Source organism: Sapajus apella, unplaced genomic scaffold (assembly GCF_009761245.1).
Source record: "Sapajus apella isolate SASKATOON/1434 unplaced genomic scaffold, GSC_monkey_1.0 scaffold22, whole genome shotgun sequence".
NCBI classification, from domain to species: domain Eukaryota; kingdom Metazoa; phylum Chordata; class Mammalia; order Primates; family Cebidae; genus Sapajus; species Sapajus apella.
The window spans coordinates 7652669-7664525 of NW_022436962.1; the positions used below are offsets into that span (position 1 = coordinate 7652669).

At 46.8% G+C, this 11857-nt stretch overlaps 1 pseudogene; it reads right to left on the reverse strand.

Moving 5' to 3' along the window:
* Positions 1-3689: 3689 nt before the first annotated feature.
* LOC116559110 lies at positions 3690-3797 on the reverse strand (annotated as a pseudogene).
* Positions 3798-11857: the final 8060 nt, after the last annotated feature.

An 11857-nucleotide genomic window follows, 5' to 3' on the forward strand; every position in this document is an offset into this window, starting at 1 on the left:
TGGCGAAACCCCGTTGGCTGCTACTAAAAATACAGAAATTAGCTGGACATGGTGGTGCAAGTCTATAATCCCAGCTACTTCAAAGGCTGAGTCTGGAAAGTCACTTGAACCCGGAAGGCGAAGGTTGCAGTAAGCCAAGATTGTGCCACTGCACTCCAGCCTGGGCAACAGAGTGAGACTCTCTCAAAAAAAATTTAAAAAAAAAAGGAAAGGCCAGGCGCGGTGGCTCACGCCTGTAATCCCAGCACTTTGGGAGGCCGAGGCGGGTGGATCATGAGGTCAAGAGATCGAGACCATCCTGGTCAACATGGTGAAACCCCATCTCTACTAAAAATACAAAAAATTATCTGGGCATGGTGGCGCATGCCTGTAATTCCAGCTACTCAGGAGGCTGAGGCAGGAGAATTGCCTGAACCCAGGAGGCAGAGGTTGCGGTGAGCCGAGATTGAGCCATTGCACTCCAGCCTGGGTAACAAGAGCGAAACTCCATCTCAAAAAAAAAAAAAAAAAAAAAAAAAAAAAAAAGGAAAAAAAGTTGGAACAGGTGCTAAGAACCCTGCTTATTTTTCCAAGACTGAAGAGAACAGAACACAATGAACAGGCTTGTGCAGACTCAGAGGCCCAGCTATGAAGTGCAGAAGATCACCTACCCTCATGCACCCTGGTGACAAGGAAGGGCTCTTACCTACAGAAGTAACCCAGCAGGGATATATCTAATTACTTTCTAGAAGGATATGATTTAAGGATTGCCATGTACTCCTTGGCTCTCAAAGAAAGATTTTTCAGGTCAGGAAGAACTACATGTTAAAAAGAACTGATTCAGGTGCAGTAACAAAGGCCAATGTCACAGTGGATTATACAAGATAGCCGTTTATTTGTCTCTCAATTAATTGTCCAAAAATAAGCACTACAGGGCTTTATGGAGGCTCCACGGCATCGACTCCATGGAATCAGGAACCTAGGCTCCTCACCCATTTTCTTTTCTTTTCTTTTTTGAGTCAGAGTTTGGCTCTGTCACCCAAGCTGGAGTGCAGTGGCTTGATCTCAGCTCACTGCAATCTCCACCTCCCAGGTTCAAGTGATTCTCCTGCCTCAGCCTTCTGAGTAGCTGGGACTACAGGCGCCTGCCACCACACCCAGTTAATTTTTATATTTTTAGTAGAGACTAGATTTTGCCATGTTGGCCAGGCTGATCTTGAACTCGTGACCTCAAGTGATCCATCCTCCTCGGCCTCCCAAAGTGATGGGATTACAGGTGTGAGCCACCAGACCCAGCTTTCCACTGTGTTTTTGTTGTTATTGTTGTTGTTGCTGTTTTTTTTTTTTTTGAGACGGAGTTTCACTCTTGCTACCCAGGCTGGAGTGCAACAGCGCGATCTTGGCTCACTGCAACCTCCGCCTCCTGGGTTCAGGCAATTCTCCTGCCTCAACCTCCTGAGTAGCTGGGATTACAGGCACGCGCCACCATGCCCAGCTAATGTTTTGTATTTTTAGTAGAGATGGGGTTTCATCATGTTGACCAGGATGGTCTCGATCTCTTGACCTCGTGATCCACCCGCCTCTGCCTCCCAAAGTGCTGGGATTACAGGCTTGAGCCACTGTGCCCGGTGTTGCTGTTGTTAAAATTAAACTTGAAGAGGTATGTTGAGAGCTCTTCCCGAAGTGAAATTTCCTACCTACCATACCCACCCTGCCAAGTAATATGCTTTTTATAGGCTTGGTCTAATGTCCAGTGACGGTACATTTTAAATGCACATAGAACCATTTGATGGCATATGATGTGAGCAAGCCAGGCTGTTCCAGCAGTTATCACCGTAAGCAAACCTAGTGTCTTCCTATGGATTTTTTTCCCAAGCTCTCTTATATTACACAGATTAATCCTTATAGACAGGAGAGGCCAGCTTTGGTGCAAATGGAGCATCTAGAAGGGGTAGCTGGGAGGGCCTACTCCAGAAGGCAGAGAGAGCATCCAGCCTCCTCAGCTTGGGGCCTGGGTTATCCTCAAAGCTCTCCCCTGAGGGCTGTGTTTCCAGCCTTGCATTTAATAAGCAGGGAGAATTGAAAACAGTAAAAAATGGAAGCTAATACAACAGTCAATAAAAAGATAAACTAAGAAGAAATAAAAAAAGATGGTAAAAACAGCTAAAAAAAAAAAAGGGGCAGCAGGCAATAAAGTGATAACATGAACTACAAACAAAGCAAATAAGCTAAAAAGAAATTAAAAGATAGAACAAAGACATGATAAGGCAAAGGTTAGAAATAAAAGATGGAGAATAAAAAGATAATACAATAACAATAAATCTAGAAGATGAGATCAAAGAAAATAGCATAAAATAGCTAGAAGAAAGACAAAACAGGTATTAAAAATGACTGAGATAAGTAAAGTCATTAAAACCAGAAAAACAAAAGACTGAAGGGATTAAAACAATAAAATGTGTTCAACCAATACCAAAAGAAATAAAAAATTTAAAGGACTGGGTTATGGGGGCGGGAGTAATGGATCAATTTTGCTTCAAGTTAAAATAATGCTGCAATATAGTACAAATGTATCACTCATTCAGACGCATTCTTTGAGTCCAGGCAACCTAGGGTTGTGCAGACCTCCCAGTATCTAACCTCTATATATTAATTTGCTAGAGTATCACAGACGGGGTGGCTTAGACAACGGAAATTTATTTTCTCACATTCTGGAAAGTAGAAACCCATGGTCAAGGTGTAAGCATGTTGGTTCTTTGTGGGGAGAACACCTGTTCCAGGCCTCTCTGCTTAGCTTGTACATGACTGTCTTCTCCCTGTGACTCTTCCCATCAGCATCTCTTTGTATGCATCTGCATCCAAATATCTGGTTTTTTTTTTTTTTTGAGACGGAGTCTGGCTCTGTTGCCCAGGCTGGAATGCAATGGCGCGATCTCGGCTCACTGCAACCTTGACTCCCAGGTTCAAGCGATTCTCCTGCCTCAGCCTCCTAAATAGCTGGGTTTACTGGTGCCAGTCACCAGGCCGGCTAATTTTTTTTTGCATTTTTAGTAGAGGCAGGGTTTCACCATATCGTCGAGGCTGGTCCCGAACTCCTGACCTCAGTTGATCCACCCACTCAGCTTCCCAAAGTGCTGGGATTACAGGCTTGAGCCACTGCGCCTGATTCAAATATCTTATGAGGACACCACTCACATTGGATTAGGACCCATTCTCATGATCTCGTTTTAATTTAATTCCCTCTGTAAACACCCTGTCTCCTAATATGGTCACATTCTAAGGCGCTGAGGGTTAGAACATGTGAATTTGGGGAGTGGAGGAGGACATAATTCAGCCCGTAACAGCAACCCTGTAAGAAGACCCTGGAAGGATCCGTTTGGGCAGAGGTGAGGGCAGAAAGCAGGATCTCTGACCTCTTCCTTGCCTGACTGGGGACTCTGACACAACTGGCTTTTTTTCTCCTTGATTTCAGTTTCTGAGTAATAGTTTTTATTTCACTTGGATACACAGGGCAGTGATGCTAAGCCCTAGAAAGATAGTCTCTAGAGTTCCTAACCATTTTTTCTTATGATGTTAGGGTTGCTGAGAGCAAGAAATGTTCTGGAGGCCCCTTCTCCTGTGGCTAATGAAGAGGCCCACCCATGAGGCCAGGCCTGGTGTGCTTGGCTGCTCATGCCAAGAAACTTCTTTATTTTGGGGGTGGGGGGAGGGTTTCACTATTTATTTATGGCAAATATTCCACATCCGTGATGGTGTTCTACACGTTCCGAGAAACTTCTCCAGTAACAAACTATAGAAATGATCCCTGAAAGTATAATCTTATGCCAAGAAACTTCTGCTCCCAGGAGAAACACCTTGTGAGATTGAAGGTGCTTTCTAAATCCCCGAGGACAGACAGTATGTTCTTCAGCAGGGTTTTGGAGTTTTGTACAGCTCATTGTCTTCTGCCTTTTCCCAACAGTGAAGTCTGGGACAGCTGGTCACCGCTGGTTACCAGAACACCCCACTCTTGCGAATGGGTTTTCTGTTTCTTGCTCCAAAGGTGAACATCTTAATCCATTCAGGCTCTTAAAAAAATATCTTAGAATAGGTCATTTATAAACAACAGAAATTAATTGCTCAACATTCTAGAAGCCAGAAAGTCCACGATCAAGATGCTGGCAGATTCAGGGTCTTAGGCCCAGTCTTCAAAGATGGCACCATCTGTGTTCTCCACATGGCTGAAGGGGCAAACAGACTCTCTCAAGCCTCTTTCATAAGGGCACTAATATCATTTATGAGGAGTCTGCCTTCATGACCTAATCACCACCCCAAAGTCCCACATTTTTTTTTTTTTAGACGGAGTTTTTCTCTTGTAGCTCAGGCTGGAGTTCAATGGCTCGATCTTGACTTACTGCAGCCTCCGCCTCCTGGGTTCAAGTGATTCTCCTGCTTCAGCCTCCCGAGTAGCTGGGATTCCAGGCGAGCATTTCCACACCCAGCTAATTTTGTAGTTTTAGTAGAGACGGGGTTTCACCATGTTGGTCAGGCTGGTCTCAACCTCCCTACTTCAGGTGATCCGCTCACCTTGGCCTTACAAAGTGCTGGGATTACAGGTGTGAGCCACCGCACCCGGCTGGTCCCATATCTTAATAGGATCCCAGTGGGGATTAAGTTTCAACGTATGAATTTGAGGTGACACCATCATCTAGACCATAGCACATGCTCAGAAATGTGTGCAGTGGAGAGGTCTCTCTCTCTCTCTCTCTCTCTCTCTCTCTCTCTCTCCCCACACACACACACACACACACACAAACACACACACACATATGCACACATCAAGCAGGCAGACAGAGCCCAGCCCCAAGCTCCTCCCAACAGGGCTGGCTTTATGGATGTGCAACCTGTCACTGTGCTCAGAGGCTTAGCGGGTCCTACACTTGATACTTGATTTAATGCTCTACTTTCGCCATCCTGAAACTCTTAACAATTTTGGAAACGTTCCCTCCCTTCCTCCCTCCCTCCCTTCCTTCCTCTCTCTCTTTCTCTTTTTTAACAGGGTCTCACTCTGTGGTCCAGGCTGGAGTGCAGTGGCACTCCTGGGTTCAAGCGATTTTCCTGCCTCAGCCTCCCAAGTTGCTGGGACTACAGGTGTGTGTCATCACAGCAGCCTAATTTTTGTATTTTTAAAGAGATGGGGTTTCACCATGTTGGCCAGCGGGTCTTAAACTCCTGGCCTCAACTGATCCACCTGTGTCAGCCTTCCAAAGTGCTATGATTGCAGATGTGAGCCGCCTGTCCTAATTTTGGAACATTTCATTTTGTATTGGACCTGCAAGTTATGTAAACAGTCCTGCCTCCACTTCCCACCACGTCCTGATGAGAAGGGATGCGGAAGCCACCAAGCTTTTGTCCGTGAGGTGTCCATCCAGGACAGAGACTTGATCTTTGGGTACAGTTCTTAGCACAAGGTAAGCCCTTTGGAAAAAGAGGAGGAAGAGCTCAAAAGCCTTTAATTCAGCCCCCAGGGCTTCCTGCCTAGCCTTAACTCCGCAGTGAGCGCTCAGCTAAGCATGAATCTCGTAGTTGTCCACCTCTAATCTCCAGCCTTCAGACTTGGCCTGTCCCAGCCCTGTTCTCTTCAGGATCCCTGGCAGAAACCCAAAGGGGCGGAGAGGGAAAGGATGAAAGGAAAGTGAAAGTATCAGCCTCTCTGGATGTCCCTTCTCTTCCTCCTCCTCCTTCATCCTCCCCTCCCCTCCCCCCACTGTTGCCATGGAGACCAGAACAAAGCCTCTCTTTCCCCTCTTTTCTGGATTGTTAATTGTCTTTACTCCATGGAGCCTTTGTTAATTGTTGCCAGCCCCTCCCAGGATGGGGATCTAGGTCTCCTCCAGGCAGGAAAGAGGGTTTTTTAAAAAGTTAGGGGGTGGGGGTGGGGCACTGTAAGCCAGGTGGTGAGAAGAGTACTGCAGAGGCAGCCTCAGGATTTTCTAAATGGCCCAGGCTTCTGGGAGGGAATCCCATCTCTCTTCCTCCCTCTCTCAATCACCTGCCTTTTCTGTTGGGGCCCAGTGGCCCCTCTCTGTGGGAAGAGACAGAAGAGAATGAAAAAAACACCATTGTGTGTATTCGCACTCGGGTGGGCGTCCTCTCAGGGGGACGGGGCCCTGTCTTCGCACTGCCTGATTCCAAGTAGATGAGGAAGACATGCGGCCTGATTGTTGGCCCTAGGCCCTACACTTAGGACTCCAGATAATTACATTCACAGAGAGTGTGCACTAGTCCTGGAAGTGGAAATGACTACTCCAGCCTTCTTCCCAAGCTCATTCCCTGTGGCAGCTGAACACGTGAAGGATGGAGTGGAAAAGCTCTGGAAGAGTGTATGTGTGTGTGTGTGTGTGTGTGTGTGTGTGTGTGTGTGTGTGTGTGTAAAAAGGACTCAAGTCACCAACATTAGCTGAACCCATACACTGAGTGGGGTCCCACGTGTCTCTGCACTAGTGTGTTAAGGAGTGGTGGCATGAGCTGGGTCTTCTGTCCTTGGGAGAAAGTCCACCACATGGGAAACAGGAGGCTGACTGGCATACGGAAAGCAGAAAGCTGCTTCTACTTTTAGGGTCTAGGCTAGAATCTGGGGTACTGAATAATACTCAGCTGCTGTTTATTATATGACGTTTCAGATTCCAAGGACCAGAAAACCCCACAAGCAGTAAGGCAGCATGGTTTGCTGGACAAAGCATGGATCTGAGGGCCAGAAAGCCTGGGTTCAGATGTCTGCTGCTGCCCCTTCACTGTGTGGTCCGGGGAAATTTCCCTCCCCTCTCTGAGTATCTTTTTCCTCATCTGTGAAAGGAACTGTCCCTGTCTTCACAGAGCCGTCAGTAGCTGGTGTGAGTCCTGTGTGTAACATGCAGGCTTGAGTGAGCCATCCCTTCTCCTGTGCCTCTGGCTTCTCTATTGCACAAAGACGGAACTGGAGGAGATGGTTCTGGAAAGCTGATTCCTTCCAGATCTTGTACTGTCAGATTCTGATACGCAAATGAAACAGCTGTGACTTTAATCTGTTACTTTCTTGATTGGCTCCATACCTGAGTGTGACTCCCTAGAAAAACCCAAGTAGAACTGAGTAGAAGCCCACCTCCGGTCAGCCTGAAGGCAGTGCTTGCCTCTGAGAAGAAGCCCCACAGACTGTCCCATGGTCGAGACGCCTTGAGTGGAGCTCCTCTGACTCACCTCTCTGTCTGTCAGCATCTGGAAAAGCACTTGCTCAATCAGAAGGGTGAAGAGTTGGTACCAGACAAACCTCACGAGGCTGGGCCTACCCTGACCTGCCCTGACCTCCAAGCACCCTCTAAGCTTTGCGGGGAAAATGGCCCTGGGTTAGGTGGGGGTGGGTGAGGGGACAGGCAGGATCTTCTTGTTTTTTTTTTTTTTTTTTGAGACGGAGTTTTGCTCTTGTTACCCAGGCTGGAGTGCAATGGTGCAATCTCGGCTCACCGCAACCTCCACCTCCTGGGTTCAGGCAATTCTCCTGCCTCAGCCTCCTGAGTAGCTGGGATTACAGGCACGCGCCCACCATGCCCAGCTGATTTTTTGTATATTTAGTAGAGACGGGGTTTCACCATGTTGACCAGGATGATCTCGATCTCTTGACCTCGTGATCCACCCGCCTTGGCCTCCCAAAGTGCTGTGATTACAGGCGTGAGCCACCACGCCCGGCAGGGCAGGACCTTCTTGAGGCAGAGCAGCGAGACCAGGATTCCAGGATGCGTCTTCCTGTTCTCAATCCATGGGCTCTTGCGTTTTCTCTCAGAGCTTTCACTCTGATGCTCGAGGAAAGTAATTCACACCATTCTGTGAATTTAATTCTTTTATTAATTCTTTTATTATCTGTCCCATGGGCATTTGCATTTTGCATCTTGTCTCTAACCTTGGATGTTAAAGGGAAAGTCAGGAATCCGGCATACCTGGGCACCGAAACCCCCACCCGTGTTTCAGACTATGGCCACACACAAATCAGATCAGAGCCACCACTCCCTGAAGCCAAGCAGACTCCTTCTTTCAGCAGGTATTTTTGCACTGTCTACTAGGGGGTCTGGAAATTAAATGGAGACTAGGGCAAGGTCCTCCCTCACAGAGCCTACAGTCCAAAGGGAAGCAGGAAAAATACAAGAAGTCAGGCGCAGTGGCTCACGCTTCTAATCTTAGCACTTTGGGAGGCCGAGGCAGGTGGGTTATTTGAGGTCAGGAGTTTAAGACCACCCTGGCCAACATTGTGAAACCCTGTCTCTACTAAAAATACAGAAATTAGCTGGGTGCCTATAACTGAGGCAGGAGAATCACTTGAGCCTGGGAGGCGAGGTTGTGGTGAGCTGAGATTGTGCCATTGCACTCCAGCCTGGGTGACAGAGTGAGAGTCCATCTCAAAAAAAGAAAGAAAGAAGAAAGAGAGAGAGAGAGAGGGAGAGAGAGAGAGAGAGAGAGAGAAAGAGAGAGAGAGGGAGGAGAGAGAAAGAAAGGAAGGAAAAAAAGAAAGAAAGAAATAGAAAAATACAAGAAAACAGAAAATAAGAAGTGCAATTGTGTTGTAAGTGCTACGAAGGAAGCGACAGGGTTGAGAAAGAGAATGAAGGTGGATGGGGTAGAGGATGATTTTACACCGGAGGAAAGGGGAAGACAGACATTTTTATTGAGATAAGATGATAAAAAGGTACCCACTATGGGAAGAGGAACGTTTGGGGAGGCACTTTCCAGGTGTAAAGCTTTTTATAGGGTTTGAAGTCTAGTTCAAGGCAGATCTTCCAATATAGGGATCTGATTGAGACTGGGCAAAATTTAGAACGGTTTAGGATTAGAGGACATAGTGAAGGGACAGTCCTGAAAAATAAACAATTGTCGGAAAAGCTACTGGTTTGCCCAGTTAAGCAAACGATTGTCCCATGAAGGGGGCTGTTTGAACCAGTCTATTATTCAGATAAATTGATTTTCATGAAGTTCCTGAAACAAATAATGAAGTTATTTACCATCTTATCTTCCTGGGCAAGAAATTTCTGGAACAAATATTAAAGTCATGCGGATGTAAACAGCCTCAGTGAAATGAAGTCCCCCCAGGTGTTATCGGCTCTCAGAAGCCTTGAGGCTGTTGTAGTCTAGCTGAGAGGTAGCTAAAGGTGGCCTGGATTAGGGTGGAGTGGTGAAGACAGAGGAATGGATGGACTGGGATATATTTTTGGAGATAGGCCAATGACTCACTAAATTGACTAGATGAGAAAGAAACAATCACAGATGATGACTAGGTGGTTTTTTTTGTTGTTTTCTGTTTTTTTTTTTTTTAAAGATGGGGTCTTACAATGTGGTCCGGGTTGGAGTGCAGTGGCTATTCACAAGCACGATCCCACTACTGATCAGCATGGAAGTTTTGACCTGCTCCGTTTCACTCCTCCTTAGGCAACCTGGTGGTTCCCCGCTCCCAGGAGGTCACCATATTGATGCCGAACTTAGTGCGGACACCCGATCCGCATAGTGCACTACAGCCCAGAACTCCTGGGCTCAAGTGATTCTCCCACCTCAGCCTCCCGAGACGGGACTACAGGCATACGCCACCGTGCCCGTCGATGGCTAGGTTTTTTACTTGAGCCACTAGGTAGGTGGTAGTACCATTTACTGGATGGGAAAGAAGATGGTACTGGGTTGGGGATGATGGTTAAAGGTTCAATGTTAGGGTTAGGATGTCGAAACCATCCTCACAGGGTTAACAAGTATTACATGCTGGGTTCTGGACAGAAATACAGTTATAATTCAGCCTTAATGGGCAAGTGTGGTGGCTCACACCTGTAATCCCAGCATTCTGGGAGGCCAAGGTGAGAAGCACTTGAGCCCAGGAATTTGAGATTAGCCTGGGCAACATCGCGAGGCCTTGTCTGTACAAAAAATGAAAAACAATTAGTTGGGCATCGTGGCTCGTGCCCGTGTATGTCGTCCCAGCTACTTGGGATGCTGAGGTGGAAGGATCACTTGAGCCCAGGGGGTTGAGGCTGCAGTGAGCCGTGACTTCACTACTGCACTCCAGCCTGGGTGACCGAGCAAGATCCTGTCTCAAAAAAGAAAGAAGGAAAGGAAAAGCATTAATTAGGTTGTACTTTGACGTACTTCCCTGTTGCTAAAAGTCACAGATACTGACCATTTGCATCCCCATTGTTCCTATAGATAGGAATTCTGATGTTAGAATCATAAGGCTTTTGTTGAAGAATTGATTTGCATCCCCATTGTTCCTATAGATAGGATCACTGACGTTGGAATCATAAGGCTTTTGTTTAAGATTTGCTTAAGATGTTTTTGGCTCCTGAGTTCCAGCTGATGCCACCAGTTTGAAGACCCTCACAGAGGAGGGTAATCAGCATGAGAATACGGTCTCGTCATCTTCCCTTCTGTCCTCTTTGACACATCCACAGCCATCCCCACACCTTGGCCCACTCAAACTCCTTAAAATCCCTAGCCCCCAACTCTTTGGAGAAGCAGATTTGAGATTTTTCTCTCTTTTCCTTGCTCAGCCTTGAGTTAAAATTCTTTCTCTGCTGCAACCCTTGGTGTTGGTGTATTGACTTGCAGGCCCTCGGGCACTGGGCCCATTATGATTACAATGTCTGTGAGACCCTTGGGTAGAAACATCAAGTGTGCGGTGGGGGAACAGTCTTGGGTATTTAAATAATTGGGAGAGTCATCACCACATGGATGATACTTAAAGCTATGGAAAAGGACAAAATTTTACCTAGGGAGAGGTGGAAGGAGGAAAATGGGGTACAGGAGAGAGCCCACAGGGAATGCCCACCTGGAGACCAGGACGGAGGAAGATAAACAAGAGTGGCTGGAAAGGAGGAGCCAGTGAGGTGGAAGGACTCAGGAGATCGGGAGTCATGGAGTGGTTCAAGGAGTGGTTGACTGGGTTAAATGGTGTAAATTTGATAGGTGTTCCTGGGAAATGGTGCAGTAGTAGAGAAAATCTAGAATCTTCAGTCCGATAGCTTCTTCTCTCCACTAACTGGACCTTCGTTTTTCTCAGCTCTAAAATGGGATTCCAGGTACTCAGGGACTTGCAAAGACATTAAATTAAATTAAATTTAAAAAATAAAATAAAATGGGGATAATGACACCAACCTCACAGGATTGGGATAAGGTCCAAATAGATATCATACAGGAAAATACTGCTGTGCCTTAGACCCAGTAGGGAGACACTTAATATCTTAATTTGGTGGCAGTGATTGGAAGGGCTGATCTTTGCTCTTCCTCTCTCAATTAGCTGTTGCTAAGGACAGCTACAGGGAGGGACCCACAATGAAGCTGCCACACTGAAGATGATCAGGGGCCAGAGAAAAACAACCAGATATATAAGAAACACAGCCATGTTGTCTGGGAGGAGGAGAGGCTTGGCGTCACTTGGGTAACCCTTTCGTGGTCTTTAGAATGGCTTCATCCATAGTTACCTAAAAATCAGGCCCTTAGTGTTGGTTTTTCCAACTCTGCTACATCCACCTGTTTTCCCCTTTCCATTCCCCCTAATCCCAGCTTAGCTCTGGCCTGCATCATTTACACCCTGGCCACTGCCATTGTCTGGTCACTGGCTTCCTTCCTACCTACAGCGAGACTGATGGCATCTGAGGCCTTGCTTAGAATCCCTCGGTGGCTCCCCATTTCCTTCCATCAACAAATATTGATCAGTAAGTACTTATCAAGGGTCTGCTCTGCTCTTTACCAGTCCCTGGCTAGGCATACTGGAGAGACACACCACTGTCCTTGTGGGGCTTACAGTCCTGAGGGGAGACAGACAAATGAATGGTTACCATATTATTTACAAGTGGGGAGTTTTCCAGAGCCCATAGATGGAACACCTTGCCCAGATATG